Genomic DNA, 18686 nt, shown 5'->3' on the forward strand with positions numbered 1-18686 from the left:
GACTTGACTTTGAATTTTCACTGTTGTGTCGAATGATTATACAATAAGATTCTGAAACTCTTGTGAATCTTCCAGTTCCTCTACCCACTGTTGATTATTTTATCTTCACATTTCTAAAATTTAGAACACCTTCTTAAATATAATCTGCCTCCACACCCACCATACACCCTTCAAGTCTATTTACTTTGAACAACATTTTGGTAACATACCTAAAGTCCTGTTGTTCCACCTCAATTTTGCTCGGATTACTTTCTGTGATATAATTTGGGGTGTTTTATTATGTTAAAAGAAGTGCGAGTTTTACTGCTGAGGTATTGAACCCAGTTTGGTCCGCTCCACTGCGAAATCTCCTCACGTTATGCCTACTTTGAAGAAGTTCTCCTCCTCTCTCCAATGAGAGTTCTGGAACAACCTCTCTTGCTGCTTCCCCGAGTGTGAGTCTGAAGAAGGATCACGACGCGAAACGTCACCCATTCCTTCTATCCAGAGATGCTGCCTGTCCGTCTGAGTTAGCCCAGCATTTTGTGTCTATCTTTGGCCGGTGAAAAGCTCTATGTAATGGTCGTTACGGATTCCAAGTGAGTGTACACCTGTGGTGGTGGGCCGGATCTCCAACAACGATGAGAAGGCCTACCGGGTGGAGGTGGCTGATCTGGCACTCTGGTGTCAGGACAATAGCCTCCTCTTGAATGTCACTAAAACAAAGGAGCTGATTGTGGACTTCAGAAGGGCTAAACATCCAGGGATGTACACGCCACTGGAGATAGATGGGTCTACTGTGGATAGGGTGAACAGTTTTAAATACTTGGGAGTCCGCATCACAGAGGATCTGACGTGGGCAACGCACATCGCCGCACTGGTGTGCTAAGCAGCGCCTTTACCACCTTAGACAATTGAGGAAATTCAGAGTGTCTCTGAGGATCCTTCATTGCTTCTCCTCTGGGGCTGTAGAGAGCATCCTGTCCGGCAACATTACAGTCTGGTTTGGGAACAGCTCTGCCCAGGACAGGATGGCCCTGCAGAGAGTAGTGCATTCGGCAGAACGCACCATGGGAACTACACTCATCCCCCTGCAGGACCGATACATCAGGAGGTGCAGATCCAGAGCAAGCAAGATCATGAGGGACCCCTGCCACCCCAGTAACGGACTGTTCCAGATGCTACGGTCAGGCAAACGCCTCCGCTGTCACGCTGCGAAAACGGAGAGGATGAGACGGAGCTTCTTCCCACAGGCCATCAGGACTGTCAACTTTTATAACCCCAGAGACTAAATTTTTGTCGACACTAATAGTAACTTATTAACTTTATTTATATGCTGTAACTGTAATTCTTTTTGTGCACAACCCGCAGGCATTGCCACTTTCATTTCACTGCACATCGTGTATGTGTATGTGACAAATAAATTTGACTTGACTTGACTTGACTTGTATTTCCCCCCTTTCTTTTCTGTACCTCCTCTTGATTCACACCCATTTTTCCATTTCCCCATTCCCTCCCCCATTGTCCACCTCTATCTATATTTCTTCTTCTGGCATCACAAGATGTACCTCTTCTATCCTTATCTCCTTACCTCACATAATTTGTCTTTTCATCTCTGGAGTTTGTCCAACCATTCACCCCCTCATCTATATCCACCTATCACTTGCCATCATTTGCCCTGCCCCTGCTTCTCCTCCAACCCCCCCCCCCCCACCACCACCACCACCACAACACAATCAGTCTAAAAAAAGGTCTCTCGACTCTCCTTGCTTCTTGCTTCCTCCAATTCATTTTATCCATGGAACTCCCTTCTATTTAGTTAATTTTATTCTATCCAAGCCAGTGATTATACTTAGTGTGTAGGAAGGAACTGCAGATGCTGCTATGCACTGAAGATAGACACAAAATGCTGGAGTAACTCAGCGGGACAGGCAGCATCTCTGGAGAAAAGTAATAGGTGACGTTTCGAGCCTGAAGAAGTCTTGACGCAAAACGTCACCTGTTCATGTTCTCGTCAGATGCTGCCTGACCTGCTGTGTTACTCTGTGTCTTTATTTCAGTTTGGATCTGTTGTAGTTAATATTAGACACAGAGTTCCTAGTCGTAATATTGTAGGAAAATAACTGCAGTTGCTGGTACAAATCGAAGGTATCACAAAATGCTGGAGTAACTCAGCAGGTCAGGCAGCACCTAGGAGAGAGGGAATGGGTGACGTTTCGGGTCGAGACCCTTCTTCAGTCTGAAGAAGGGTCTCGACCCGAAACGTCACCCATTCCCTCTCTCCTAGGTGCTGCCTGACCTGCTGAGTTACTCCAGCATTTTGTGATACCTAGTCATAATATTGAATACATTCAGTATTACCAACTGAAGGCTGATTTAAAAGGCATTTTAACAATCTGAATGCTTACACGTTTGACCTTTGAACAAGCAAACGAGATCTGTCCGATGCTACTGAGCCTGCTGGTCATGGTGTGAGTGCAGTACGTAACCCAAAGGCAGGAAAAATCTTCATACCAGGATTTCAGATACTCCATGGACTTGAGAGGATTGGAGCTGTGGGAGGGACCACAAAGTTTGTCTGCTTTTGATAAAAGATGATATAGAAAAAGTTATAATTTTATACAAAATGCCTTGGATGAGAAATATCTTATATCTTATATCTTATATCAACATCTTATGAGAAATAAGACAGCTGTAACACTGACGAGAAACCAGGAACAAGATCCAAAGAGCCTTTGGTTTAAATTATGGGAAATGCACTTGACTTAAGTTAGAATCAGTGTCACACTGTGACATTTCAAATGGTCACCAGAGACCAGAATTATGTAATTTTACTTCACATATTTCTGAAAAACAACCAGATAGTTAAAAGTGTAGGGAGGAATTGTAGATACTGGATTAAACTGAAGATAGACGCAAAATGCTGGAATAACTCAACGGGTCAGGCAGCATCTTTGGCAAAAAAGGAATAAAGGGTTCAAAGGGTATTTTATTGTCATGTGTACTAATTAAGGCACAGTGATTCTCGATTTACAATGCAGCCATACTGAAAACACAACTACATAAAAGTCAACATAAACATCCACCACAGCGGATTCCCCACATTCCTCCCTGTGATGGAAGGCAATAAAGTCTAATCTTCTTCCCTCTTTATTCTCCCGCGGTCGGGGCAGTCGAACCATCCGCTGTCGGGGTGATCGAAGCTCCCGCGTCGGGGCGATAAGAAAGCTCCCGCGATTGGGGTGGTTGAAACTCCTGTGACCTGGAGCTCCCGAAGTCGGTTCCTAACCAGGGACCGCGAGCTCCACGATGTTAAAGTCCACAGCCTCCCGCGGTTGGGGCTCCCAAAATCGATCCCCAGCAAAGACCGCCAGCTGCTCGATGTTAGGTCGCGGTGCAGACGGAGATACAATACGGGAATAAATCGCATCTCCGTCAAGGCTAGAGATTTAAAACGTTTCCCCCCCACCCCCCCCAACATAAAACAAAGCTAAAGAACACTAAAACATACATTTAACACATACTAAAAAACAACAAAGAAGAAAAGGACGCGACAGACTGTTGGCCAGTCAGCCAGTGCGACGCCACCCGGTGGTTCTCCACCCTCTGAACAGGCGATGTTTCTGGTGGAGAACAGAAACCAGAGAACATTATCACAGACTTTTAAAACTTACCAAAAATAACAGAAAAAGGACAAGAAGGGCAGATGGACTGTAGGCGAGGCCGCCATTGTGGCGCCACCCGGTGGTACAAATGTATGAAAACATAAATTATATATAAATTACATATGAATTCTACAAGATGGTGAAAAGAAAAAAGACTGTGCAAAAAGCAAGATGCAGACTCATTAAAGTTTTACTCAATATTCGTTTCGCAACCAACACACCTTGAACATATTAACTGTTCCATCCTATCCATCATTGTTTGTGGTGTGCTTGTATATTTGTCTATGTTAAGGAATATGAGATGTCATACAATACTGCGTAGATATAAATAAACATTTTGATTGATGATGTGATAATTATTTCAGATAAAATAGATCAGCAATCAATTTGAATTGAAAAATTATCATATGGAACTTTCAAAATCATCCAGTTTTGCTTAAGAATGGATTGGATAACATATTTTTAACTGAAGTTGTATTTTATCGAAAATGAAGTGAATAGTGTGGTTTATTAATTAAATAGTTCACAAAGTGCCAAAATAGCCAAGTTTGTATTAAAAATATATATATTAAATTTGCATAGAATATACACCGATTAGCCAAAACATTATGACCACTGACAGGTGAAGTGAATAACATTGATTATCTTGTTACAATGGCACCTGTCAAGGGGTGGGATATATTAGGCAGCAAGTGAACAGTCAGTTCTTGAAGTTGATGTGTTGGATGCAGGAGAAATGGGCAGGAGTAAAGACCTGAGCGACTTTGACAAGGGCCAAATTGTTATGGCCAGACGACTGGGTCAGAGCATCTCTGAAACGGCAAGGCTTGTCGGGTGCTCCCGGTCAGCAGTGGTGAGTACCTACCGACAGTGGTCCGAGGAGGGACAAACCACAAACCGGCGACAGGGTGTTGGGCGCCCAAGGCTCATCGATGCGCGAGGGCAACGAAGGCTATCCCGTCTGGTCCGAACCGACAGAAGGTCTACTGTGGCACAAGGCACAGAAAATGTTAATGTTGGTCATGGGAGGAATGTGGCACTATACACAGTGCTCGCACCCTACTGAGTATGGGGCTGTGTAGCCACAGACTGGTCAGAGTGCCCATGATGACCCCTGTCCACCATCGAAAGCACCTACATTGGGCACGCGAGCGTCGGAACTGGACCTTGGAGCAGTGGAAGAAGGTCGCCTGGTCCGATGAGTCCCGTTTTATTTTAGATCACGTGGATGGCTGTGTACGTGTGCGCCGTTTACCTGGGGAAGTGATGGAACCAGGATGCACTGTGGGAAGACGATAAGCCGGTGGAGGGAGTGTGATACTCTGGGCAATGTTGTGCTGGGAAACTCTCGGTCCGGCCATTCATGTGGACGTCAATTTGACACGTGTCACCTACCTAAACATCGTTGCAGACCAGGTACACCCCTCATGGCAAAGGTATTCCCTGATGGCAGTGGCCTCTTTCAGCAGGTTAATGCGCCCTGCCACACTGCACACATTGTTCGGGAATGGTTTGAGAAACATGATGAAGTGTTCACGGTGTTGCCCTGGCCTCCAAATTCTCCAGATCTCAATCCGATTGAGCATCTGTGGGATGTGCTGGATCGACAAGTCCGATCCACGGCGGCTCCACCTCGCAACTTACTGGACTTGAAGGATCTGCTGCTAATGTTGTGGTGCCAGATACCACTGGACAGCTTCAGGGGTCTTGTAGAGTCCATGCCTCGGTGGGTCGGCGCTGTTTTGGCGGCACACGGAGGACCAACAGCATATTAGGCAGGTAGGTGGCCATAATGTTTTGGCTCATCAGTGTATATAACTCTGGGCAAAGAGATTTCTTATCTTATTCTATTAATATGCACGTGGTAAGAATGCATGCTTTGCTTTGCTTCATTTCATACCATTTATTGGAGATAGCAACTAAAATTCTGCCAGTCACACAGTAGTAGTAATAATGACTCATTTAAACTTCTCAAGCGGCTAAGGAGTTTTATAATTGGTATAAATGACAAAACAATGATTTATCCAGCTGTGCCATGCATAAATAGTTGCAAAATGACTGAGTATACAATCAATAACGCTTATATGCCCCAGTGGGCTGAATTCTGGAGAAATGGCAGGAATATTTAATGCATCAATAAAACACTGGGAAGAGTCACATTGCCCAGACACAGTACTCCTGCTCTCACTGGCATATGAAGGCAATGAGTCTGAAAACTTTGCTCCAGGTTTTACTCAAACTTTCCAAGCTTTTTATGTTAAGGATTGCTGCTTTGGCCACGAAGGGAGGCATCAGAGCTGATGGCAATGGAGACAAAGATTACTTCCACTGATTTTAAGTCATGGCTCTGGAGATATATGAAGCCCAGCCTAATATAATCAATGGATCAGACCCACATCTAAATCAGACACAAATATATCAGTCTGAAGAAGGGTCTCGACCCGAAACGTCATCCATTCCTTCTCTCCCGAGATGCTGCCTGACCCGCTGAGTTACTCCAGCATTTTGTGTCTACATTCGATTTAAACCGGCTTCTGCAGTTTTTTTCCCCCAACAAATATATCTGCTACTGAGGCTGACAATGTGGAACTAGCCAGCAAGAACAAAATAAGGCATGGAAGATGGAACAGAGACCAGTACAGCACAGGAATACGTGTCGGTGCTGACAATGGTGCCAATTTAGGCTCATCCCATCTGGTTGTCTATGGTCTTTATCTCTTCATTCCCTGCATGTTTGTGGCCCCGTTTAAATACCTATCCAATGTTGATGTAGGAAGATAACTGCAGATGCTGGTACAAATCGAAGGTATCACAAAATGCTGGAGTAACTCAGCGGGTCAAGCAGCATCTAGGAGAGAGGGAATGGGTGACGTTTCGGGTCGAGACCCTTCTTCAGACTGATGTAAGGGGGGCGGGACAAAGAAAGGATATAGGTGGAGACAGGAAGACAGTGCGAGAACTGGGAAGGGGGAGGGGGGAAAGAAAGAGACAGAGGAACTATCTAAATTTGGAGAAGTCAATGTTCATACCGCTGGGCTGCAAGCTGCCCAAGCGAAATATGAGGTGCTGTTCCTCCAATTTGCGGTGGGCCTCACTATGGCACTGGAAGAGGCCCATGACAGAAAGGTCAGACTGGGAGTGGGAGTGGGAGGGGGAGTTGAAGTGCTCAGCCACCGGGAGATCAGGTTGGTTAAGGCAGACTGAGCGAAGGTGTTGAGCGAAACGATCGCCGAGCCTGCGTTTGGTCTTGCCGATGTAGAGAAATTGACATCTAGAGCAGCGGATACAATAGATGAGGTTGGAGGAGGTGCAGGTGAACCTCTGTCTCACCTGGAAAGACTGTTTGGGTCCTTGGATGGAGTTGAGGGGGGAGGTAAAGGGACAGGTGTTGCATCTCCTGCGGTTGCAGGGGAAAGTGCCCGGGGGTGGGGTGGTTTGGGTAGGAAGGGACGAGTGGACCGGGGAGTTACGGAGGGAACAGTCTCTGCAGAACACAGAAAGGGGAGGAGATGGGAAGATGTGGCCAGTGGTTGGGTCCCGTTGGAGGTGATGGAAATGTTGGAGGATGATTTGTTGGATACGCTGGCTGATGGGATGGAAGGTGAGAACGAGGGGGATTCTGTCCTTGTTACGAATGGGGGGAGGGGGAGCAAGAGCGGAGCTGCGGGATGTAGAAGAGACCCTAGTGAGTGCCTCATCTATAATGGAGGAGGGGAAGCCCTGTTTCCTGAAGAACGAGGACATCTCTGATGCCCTAGTGTGAAACACCTCATCCCGGGCGCAGATGTGGCGTAGACGGAGGAATTGGGAGTAGGGGATAGACTTTTTGCAGGGGACCGGGTGGGAAGAAGTGTAGTCCAGATAGCTGTGCGAGTCAGTGGGTTTATAGTAAATGTCCGTCACTAGTCTGTCTCCTGTGATGGAGATGGTGAGGTCCAGAAACGGGAGGGAGATGTCGGAGATAGTCCAAGTATATTTAAGAGCAGGATGGAAATTGGAAGTGAAGTGTATGAAGTCAGTGAGTTCTGCATGGGTGCAAGAGGTAGCACCAATGCAGTCGTCGATGTAGCGGAGGTAGAGTTCGGGGATGGGGCCAGTGTACGTCTGGAACAGGGATTGTTCGACGTACCCGACAAAGAGGCAGGCATAGCTAGGGCCCATGCGAGTGCCCATAGCTACGCCTCTGGTTTGGAGGAAGTGGGAGGAGTCAAAGGAGAAGTTGTTGAGGGTAAGAACCAGCTCTGCTAGGCGGAGGAGAGTGTTGGTCGATGGGGATTGGCTGGTTCTGCGGTCGAGGAAGAAACGGAGGGCTTCGAGACCATCCTTGTGGGGGATGGAGGTGTAGAGTGACTGGACATCCATGGTGAAGATGAGGGAGTGGGGGCCTGGGAACTGGAAGTTATCGAGAAGATGGAGGGCGTGTGAGGTGTCTTGGATGTAGGTGGGGAGGGATTTAACCAGGGGGGATAGGATGGAGTCGAGGTAGGTGGAGATAAGTTCGGTGGGACATGAGCAGGCAGAGACAATGGGTCTGCCGGGACAGTTCTGTTTATGGATTTTGGGTAGGAGGTAGAATCGGGCCGTGCGGGGCTGGGGAACTATGAGTTTGGAGGCACTGGGGGGTAGATCGCCGGAGATGGTGAGGTCAGTGATGGTGCTGCTGATAAAGGTCTGGTGTTTATCAGTGGGGTCATGGTCCAGGGATAGGTAGGAAGAGGTGTCTGATAGTTGTCGTCTGGCCTCGGTCCGGTAGAGGTCAGCACGCCAGACTACCACAGCCCCTCCCTTGTCAGCGGGTTTGATGATTAAGTCCGGGTTGTTGCAGAGTGAGTGGAGGGCTGCACGTTCAGGAGGGGAGAGGTTGGAGTTAGTCAGGGGAGTGGAAAATTTGAGGCGGCCGATGTCACGCCGGCAGTTGGAGATAAAAAGTTCTAGTGAGGGTAGTTGGCCAAACGGGGGGGGGGGTCCAAGAGGAGGGGGTCTGTTGGAGATGGGAGAAGGGGTCATCAGTGGGGGGGTCGGGACTCCTTCCCATGGAAAAAGGCTCGGTGGCGGAGACGACGAAAGAAGAGCTCCACGTCATGGCGGACGCGGAACTCGTTGACGTGGGGGCGGAGGGGAACAAAGGTAAGGCCTCTGCTGAGGACAGACCATTCGGTGTCTGAAAGGGGGAGGTCAGGGGGGATGGTGAACACCCGGCAATGGTGGGGGTTGGGGTCGGATGGAAGCAGGGGGGGCAGGTGGAGGGTGAGGGGATGTATGGTGAGGGGGTGGTGGGTTAGCTGGGCAGAGGGGGGCATGAGGACCGATGTGGGGAGTAGTTAGGGTCACCTGGCTAGAGGGGGAAGGGGGAGACCCAGTGGAACCCCTGCTGCAGTTACCTGTAGTAGGGGGTGGGCAGTAGGACCCAGCAGTGCTGAAGGGCTCTGCCTGGTGGGGGCTGTGGGCCCAGCGCGGTGTGTGTGGGCCGGGTGGTTAACTGTAGTAGGGGGTGGGCAGTAGGACTCAGCGGTGCTGTGGGCCCAGCGCGGTGTCTGTGAGCCGGGTAGAGCTGCGGCCTGTTGTTGGTCCCGGGGGCCGGGGACAACGACGTCTATGACCTGCTGCTGGGCCTGGAAGTCGGCGGTGGTAGCCCCGGAGAGGCGGTGGAGGTTGGTGGCGGCAGCAAAGGGGTCTGGGAAGTCGGTGGTGGTAGCCCCAGGGAGGCGGCGGTGGCAGCGGTGGCAGACTCAGGCAGGCCTTGGCAGTCGGTGGTGGCGGCCCCGGGGAGGCAGTGGAGGTCGGCAGTGGCGGTGGCGGCAGCCTCAGTTAGGCCTCGGCAGTCGGTGGTGGCGGCCCCGGGGAGACAGTGGAGGTCGGCGGTGGCAGTGGCGGCAGCCTCAGTTAGGCCTCGGCAGTCAGCGGTGGCGGCCCCGGGGAGGCGGTGGGCGGCGGCGGCGGCAGCTTCGGTGGTCCGGGCCTGGGACCGGCCAGAGAGGTGGTGAGGATCGGTACTGCACCTGGTGGCAGCAATGGCGTCACGGGACTCTGCCTCGTGGTGTGCGGGCCGGCGGTGCGGATCAGCGGTGGAGTTGCCGGTCTGCGGGCGGTCGGGTCGCTGCCGAGGAGTGTCGATGGGGGCAGTGGGCCTGGAGGCGGGCGAGTTTGAGAGCCTTGGTGGAGTCCAGGTAGACGAGGAATCGAGTGTTGAGGGCGTGGATCCGGGGTAGGATGAAGTCCAGTTGGGGCCCATTGCAGGTGTGGGTTAGTGAGGCCCGGAGCTGTGGGAGAGTCAGAGTGAGGGCCTGATGGTGCCGGCACATCCCAGCCAGCGTACAACGCAGGGCACGGAAGGAGAACTGTTGGGAAAAATGACAGATAGACTGTCGGAGCCTGTAGTCCGGGTTGGGTCTGAATTGGGAGGTGTGGAATCGGAGCTGGAAAGCCCGAGGCAGCAATTGGAGGAGCAGGCAAGCCCCAAGAAAGCAGATGTGGTGTGGTAGCGAGTCTGGGTCAAAAGGCCAAAAAATCCCACCCCCCTGACATCAGTCTGAAGAAGGGTCTCAACCCGAAACATCACCCATTCCCTCTCTCCTAGATGCTGCCTGAACCTGCTGAGTTACTCCAGCATTTTGTGATATCCAATGTTGATGTTGCATCTGGTTTCACCAACGCCTCTACCAGCGTGTTCCAGAGAAATGCCATTCTCTGTGTAAAGAAATATCACTCATAAATCTCCTTTAAATTATTCCTCCTCTCAACCTAAATCCATGCCCACTATTATTTGGCATTGTCACGCTGGGAAAAAAAGGCTCTCACTGTACTCTATCTATGTCTCCCATAATTTGACAAACTTCCATCAAGTTATCCATCAGCCTCCCGAGCTCAGTAGAAAAGAATCCATATTTGGCCAACTGCTCCTCATAAATGTTCTCCAATCAAGACGACATCATGACAAATCTCTTTTGCGCTCTCTCCAAAGATTCCATAATCTTCCTTTCAGGCAGTGACCGGAACTGCACATAATAATAGTCCCAGAATCAGAACAATGTGAGGTGCTGCATTTTGGTAAACAAACTGGTGCAGGACTTGGATGGTGAATGGAAGGGCCCTCAGGAGTGGTGCAGAACAGACTGACTGACAGATGCAGGTCCATGACAGAGGTAGACAGACTGTTGCAGAAAGCATATCTGGCACACTAGTCTTCCTCGGTCAGGATAGTGAACATGACATAAATTGTAATAATAATAATAATAATATATTTATTTTATATAGCGCCTTAACACATGCACAAAGCGCTTTACAAATACAATTAACATAGAAACAAACAGACAAACAGACAAACTATCCTGACGGAAAAGCGGCGAATACACAACGCCAGCGTCCTCTCACGTCAGGGTCCGGCAGTAGACATTAAAGAACACAAGACACACAGATACAATTTTTTACACAAAACAGCCATCACAGTGATTGCTCTAGGCATACCCTCACTGTGATGGAAGGCAAAGTCTTATCTCCTCCTCGTTCTTCTCCCGTGGCGCCACGAGGCGATCGAGGCTCCCAACCCCTTGAAGCCCCCACCGGGCGATGGAAAGTCCCAGGGTCGAGCCGAGCAGGCCGATGAAAGTCCTGAGCCCCCACCGGGCGATGGAAAATGCCGCGGCCGAGCCACGCAGGGCGATGAGAGTCCTGAGCCCCCACCGGGCGATGTAAAGTGCTGCGGCCGAGCCCACGCAGGGTGATGAAGGGCCTGCGGGCGGGTCGATCGTGCCTCGTGCTTCGGGGCGGTCGAAGCTGCTACGGCTGGAGCTCCCAAAAGCCGGTCGCCAGCCAGGGACCTGCGAGCTCCCGATGTTGCGGTCTGCAGGGCCCACGGCCGAAGCCTCCGAGATGGTAAGTCCAGGCCCTGCGACCGGAGTCTTCGAGGTCGATCCCAGCTGGAGGCCGCCGACTCCACGATGTTAGGCCGTTGCGCGAACGGAGATACGACACGGTAAAGGTCGCATCTCCGTTGAGGAGGAGATTTAAAAAAAGGTTTCCCCCAACCCCCCCACCACCCCCCTACATACACAGAATTAAAAATAAAACAAAACATACATTTAACATCAACAATGACAAAAAAACACAAAAAAAAAACGGAGAGACTGCCGGTGAGCCGCAGCTGCAGAACACAGTAATGTCGTGTTCCAGCTTACGAGGTGTTGGCAAGGGCACATTTGGACTGTTGTGTTTGGCTCTGACCATTCTGCTGTAGGAGAGATGCAATTGAACTGGAAAGGGTGCAAGTAAGATTTACGAGTAAGTCACTGGATCTGGAGGTTTTGAGTGTTAAGGAGAGACTGGACAGTTTAGGGCTTCTTTCTCTGGAGCAGAGGATGCTGGGGAGTGGCCATATAGAGGTCTATAAGATCAAGAAGGTCGTAGAAAAGGTGATTAGTTCTTTCCACAGTGTAGGGAGACTACAATTAGAGGGTGTAGGTTTAAGGTAAGAGAGGAAAGATTTAAAAGTGACCTAAGGAGCAACCTTATGTGCATGGAACAAGCTGTCAGGGGAAGTTATAGAGACGGTTACAATTCCAACATTTAAATGATATTTGGGCAGGTACATGGATAAGAAAGGTTTGGAGGGAAATGAGTCAGGTGAAGTCAAATGGGGCCAGCACCAAGGTGGAGCACCTTGGTTGGCATGGATAAGTTGGGCCAAAAGGCTTGTTTCTATGCTGTATATCCTCATGACACCATGACTTTGTTTCCTGGTCAAAGGTTTAGGAACCTCCACCATGACCTCTTAAACTTTATACTCAAAGATTCAATAATATTGAATTTAGTTTAGTTTGGTTTAAGAGATACATCTTGGCCACAGGCCCTTCGGCCCACCGAGCTCGCACCGACCAGCGATCCCTGTACAAGGGCGGCACGGTAGCGCAGCGGTAGAGTTGCTGCTTTACAGCGAATGCAGCGCCGGAGACTCAGGTTCGATCCTGACTACGGGTGCTGCACTGTAAGGAGTTTGTACGTTCTCCCCGTGACCTGCGTGGGTTTTCTCCGAGATCTTCGGTTTCCTCCCACACTCCAAAGACGTACAGGTATGTAGGTTAATTGGCTGGGTAAATGTAAAAATTGTCCCTAGTGGGTGTAGGATAGTGTTAATGTGCGGGGATCACTGGGCGGCACGGACTTGGAGGGCCGAAAAGGCCTGTTTCCGGCTGTATATATATGATATGATATGATTAATACTATCCCACTCACACTAGGGACAATTTACAACGATACCAAGCCAATTAACCTACAGACCAAGCCAATTAACCTACAGAGTGTGGGAGGAAACTGGAGATCCCGGAGAAAACCCACGCAGGTCACGGGGAGAACGTACAAACTCCGTACAGACGGCACTCGTAGTCAGGATGGAACCCGGGTCTCTGACGCTGTAAGGCAGCAACTCTACCGCTGTGCCCAAGGAAGCAGACCTGGTGCCATTGTGTGATGCCGATGAGATTCCCCTATTCAGGCCCTCCCTGACATGTTATGTACCAGCTTCTCCTGGAGGAAGTGCAGGGTAGGTTTGCATGTGGCTTTTGGATGAGGAGTGGAGATTGATAGTGGAGCTTCATAATACTGCACTCACTTAGAGGGAAAAGCATTGAACTGTGAGCAGAAGAGACAACATGTTGTGGGCTGGCAAGTATTAAATGAGAAACCAGTTAGTGGAAGAGCAAATGGATTCCAATACGTTGGAGGCAAAACCAGATTTCTGCTTTGAACCTTCAGTTAATATGATACATTTGCAGCAGAAACAACTGATAAATTCCAATATATTGTTGCTAATAAGAATTGCAACCTGCTTTAAATAAACTGAAAAGCTGTCTGTTTGTCCCTCAATCCAAATCAATGAATCAACAATCAGAGCTGTGAATCGAGCTTGATGATGCAGTTTTAAGTGAGACACAAACACTAAATGGTGCCATCAATGAGTAATGCTACCACCCGCCTGATCTACACAATGCATCAAAAATTAACTCTGCTGCCTCCATAAATTGTTATTTTACATTTGTTCTGCAGCCATTCATTGGCAACAGAATGGTGGCATGTACTGTGCCACAACACGGACCTCAGAGAGAAAAGAGCTCGTCTAACAAACTTTGTAGCTATGGGTGACTTGAAATCTGAATTCCATCAATTTAAGGTTCAACTGCTTTGGAGAACAGTTAGAGAGGATCTAGAAACAAGGGTTTAGTCAATCACAGTGATCGCCGTTAGATGACGGGAATCGCAAGGAGACAAACCTACCTTAATACTTAATCGGGCGGCACGGTGACGCAGTGGTAGAGCTACTGCCTTACAGCACCGGAGACCCGGGTTCGATCCCGACTACGGGTGCTGTATGTACGGAGTTTGTACCTTCTCCCCGTGACCACGTGAGTTTTCTCTGAGATCTTTGGTTTCCTCCCACACTCCAAAGACGTACAGGTTTGTAGATTAATTGGCTTGGTATAAATGTATGAATGTAAAAATTGTCCATAATGTGTGCAGGGTAGTGTTAATGTTTAGGGATCGCTGGTCGGTGTGAACACGATGGACTGAAAGGCCTGTTTCTGTGCTGTACCTCAACTAAACTAAACTAAACAATAGACAATAGACAATAGGTGCAAGAGTAGGCCATTCGGCCCTTCGAGCCAGCACCGCCATTCACTGTGATCATGGCTGATCATTCTCAATAAGTACCCTGTTCCTGCCTTCTTCCCATGCCCCCTAACTCCGCTATCCTTAAGAGCTCTATCTAGCTCTCTCTTGAATGCATTCAGAGAATTGGCCTCCACTGCCTTCTGAGGCAAAGAATTCCACAGATTTACAACTCTCTGACTGAAAAAGTTTTTCCTCATCTCCGTTCTAAATGGCCGACCCCTTATTCTTAAACTAAACTAAACTAAACTCAAATACCTGAAAGTTGCAATACAAGTGTAGGAGTGCATCTGAGTCTGCCTGCACACTGGATTTTGTGAATCAGCTAAGTTGAATATGAGAGATAAATCTAATTTTAAGAAGAAAGCAAAGTTCAGCTGCCATTTTGCAACTATATAGAAAGCAGATTGCAGTTGGAGAGATTATTTGCCACATTCACCTTACGAACAATATATATGGGAACAGATTTGGAATCATTAATACTACAACATTGAAAGTCAATAGGAATCGATAAAATAAATGGATTTATTTTAATTACAGTATAACTCTGATAATCCAGCACCCTAGGGACCTTGATCGTGCCGGACTGTCAAATTTACCAGACTATTGGAAGTTATTCCACTAAAATACACACTTTCAATTCATAGAGAGGCAGAGAGTCATAGAGTGATACAGTGTGGAAACAAGCCCTTCGGCCCAACTTGTCCAAACCGGCCAACATGTCCCAGCTAGCCTAGTCCCACCTGCCTGTTTGGCCCATATCCCTCTAAACCAGTCCTATCCATGTACCTGTCTAATTGTTTCTTAAATGTTGCAATGGTCCCTGCCTCAACTACCTCCTCTGGCAACCTGTTCCATACACCTTTGCTTGAAAAGGTTACCCCTCAGATTCCTATTAAATCTTTTCCCCTTCAACTTTTTAGATTTAGAGATACAGCGCGGAAACAGGCCCTTCGGCCCACCGAGTCCGCGCCGCCCAGCGATCCCCGCACACTAACACTATCCTACACACACTAGGGACAATTTTTTAAAAACATTTACCCAGTCAATTAACCTACATATCTGTACGTCTTTGAAGTGTGGGAGGAAACCAAAGATCTCAGAGAAAACCCACGCAGGTCACGGGGAGAACGTACAAAACTCCGTACAGACGGCGCCCGTAGTCAGGATCGAACCTGAGTCTCCGGCGCTGCATTCGTTGTAAGGCAGCAACTTTACCGCTGCGCCACCGTGCCGCCCACTTAAACCTATGTCTTCTGGTCCTCGATTCACCTACACTGGGCAAGAGACTCTGTGTGTCTACACGATCCATTGCTCTCTAATTCACATTTTTAAAGAGTGCAATAAGCGTTCTGGTGAATTGGTGAGTTTAAAGAATGAGCGGGGGATGCAGAACAATGGGGAGTTTAAGAAGAATGTGAGAACTTGGACTCTGGTAATTTAAAAAAAAAGCTCAGGAAACAGGGCCCTGAGAAGCTTAAAGGAAATGCTGGAAATGGGACCTCAGCGAGATCAAAATGAGTGTGGGGAAAGCACTCAGCGGGCCAGAGGCAGATCCATTGGGATTTCTGAGCAATCGTGCAGATTATTAGTTTTACTGAATACAGAGTTTTGTTGGGGTGCATAAATGCAATTTATCTTTTTTTATGTTGTGAAATTGCTAACAAGAAATCCATCATATTAAAGCACCTCGATGGGAAATAAGAGTTGGGAGAGAATTATGTGCAGAGGGTTGCCAGAGCATGAAATATTGACTTCACCTGGAGAAGCTGAAATGGAATTTTATGCATTTTTTTAAAAAGAAGAAGTGCTGTAAAGATTTATGAATTGATTTGGAACTATCAGAAGAGATGAAAGACCAAATGAGTTGGACTAATTTTGGATTGCCTTTTATAAAAGGGTCAACATGCAATGAGATGGGACAATCACAATCATGGGTCTTCATGTTGGCTTGCAAATTCAGGCCTTGCTTTTGAAAGCTGTTGTCCCACGGCCACTTTGGAGTGCGGCATTGTTACACATTCTGCTAATGGGTCATGTATGGTCTGAACCCGAAATGTCGATACATAGATACATAGATACATAAGACAATAGGTGCAGGAGGAGGCCATCCGGCCCTTCAAGCCAGCACCGCCATTCAATGTGATCATGGCTGATCATCAACAATCAGTACCCGGTTCCTGCCTTCTCCCCATACCCCTTGATTCCTCTAGCCCAAAGAGCTCTATCTAGCTCTCTCTTGAATGCATCCAGTGAATTGGCCCCCACTGCCTTCTGAGGCAGAGAATTCCACAGATTCACAACTGAAAGGTTTTTCCTCATCTCAGTTCTAAATGGCCTGGCCTTTATTCTTAAACTGTGGCCCCTGGTTCTGGACTCCCCCAACATCGGGAATATGTTTCCTGCCTCTAACATGTCCAACCCCTTAATAATCTTATACGTTTCGATAAGATCCCCTCTCATCCTTCTAAATTCCAGTGTATACAAGCCTAGTCGCTCCAGTCTTTCAACATATGACAGTCCCGCCATTCCGGGAACATGTTTCCTGCATCTAGCGTGTCCAATCTCTTAAGAATTTTATAAGATCCCCTCTCATCCTTCTAAATCCCATTGCCGTAACAGATGCTGGTTTACCTGCTGAGTGCCTCCAGCAATTTGTTTTCTTTGTGCACGCAGTTAAACAGCTGGCTGAACAGCTCCCCACTGCTGGGAGCTCAAGGCAATGCTTCGCAACGGGGTGCATGTCAATGAGCCGAGGACTGACTAATGATAAAAGTGTCCCAAGAAGACACAGGACAAACATATGCCATTCTGCAATAAAAAATGCATAATCTAATTCAATTGATGAGGAAGTGTTGATTGCTTTGTTTATTTGGTACCCCCTAAACACATCGTGTCACAATGGAAAATAGCAGAAGTGTGTGACCAAGCTCCAAACTTCCAACCCGCATGAGTCTACACTTGTGTGCTACAGTAAGCGGAATAAGATGAAGAAACTAAAGTGCATTGACCAATATTTTGAACTATTGTTCTCATATACATATCAATTCAATCAATAAACCAAAACGTAGCACCTAGCAAAATGCAGACCATTAGTTGTAAGTCATCAGTCATAAGTGATAGGAGCAGAATTAGACCATGCGGCCTATCAATCCTATTCAATCATGGCTAATCTACCTCTTCTGGGGTGAGAGGGGATCTTATCGAAACGTATAAGATTATTAAGGGGTTGGACACGTTAGAGACAGGAAACATGTTCCCAATGTTGGGGGAGTCCAGAACAAGGGACCACAGTTTAAGAATAAGGGGTAGGCCATTTAGAACTGAGATGAGGAAAAACTTTTTCAGTCAGAGAGTTGTGAATCTGTGGAATTCTCTGCCTCAGAAGGCAGTGGAGGCCAATTCTCTGAATGCATTCAAGAGAGAGCTAGATAGAGCTCTTAAGGATAGCGGAGTCAGGGGGTATGGGGAGAAGGCAGGAACGGGGTACTGATTGAGAATGATCAGCCATGACCACATTATTGACCATCTCCGGTACGCGGTTGGCATTGATGGCACTGCCCTGAGCTGGTTCGTTTCCTACCTCAAAGATAGGAGTTTCGCCATCAACATAGGCAGTTATTCCTCTGCTCCAGCTAGCCTCTCCTGTGGAGTTCCACAAGGCTCCATCCTAGGAGGCCCCATTCTCTTCTCTCTATACATGCTCCCCCTTGGCCAAATCATTCAAAGGCACGGCATTTCTTTCCATTGCTATGCCGATGACACTCAGCTTTACCTCCCCCTGAAACCCAACAACCAGTCAAATTTAAACAGCCTCTTACACTGCCTTGAGGACATAAAATGTTGGATGGCACAGAACTTCCTCCAATTAAATGAGAGCAAGTCTGAAGTCATCCTATTCGGCCCCCCCGACTCCATCAAATCGATAACAGGCAGTCTTGGAAGCCTATCTTGCCTAGTCAAACCGCATGTCAAAAACCTCGGCGTGATATTTGACTGCATTAAAATTTGACAAGCAAGTCAATGCTGTGGTAAAAGCCAGCTTCTTCCAATTTCGTACCATAGCTAAAATCAAACCTTTCCTCTAATTCGACGACACTGAAAAAATCATTCACGCTTTCATTTCCTCCCGCCTAGACTACTGCAACTCCCTATACACTGGGATCAGCCAATCTTCCCTGTCCCGCCTGCAACTGTTCCAAAACGCCGCAGCGAGACTCCTGACGGGTACCCGTAAAAGGGATCACATCACGCCGATTCTGGCCTCTCTCCACAGGTTCCCTGTACGGTACAGAATCAACTTCAAGCTCCTCCTATTCACATATAAAGCCCTAAATGGACATTCCCCCCCCCTACATCAAATATCTTCTAACCCACCTCTCT

This window comes from Rhinoraja longicauda, chromosome 16 (genome assembly GCF_053455715.1).
Source record: "Rhinoraja longicauda isolate Sanriku21f chromosome 16, sRhiLon1.1, whole genome shotgun sequence".
Classification (NCBI taxonomy): domain Eukaryota; kingdom Metazoa; phylum Chordata; class Chondrichthyes; order Rajiformes; family Arhynchobatidae; genus Rhinoraja; species Rhinoraja longicauda.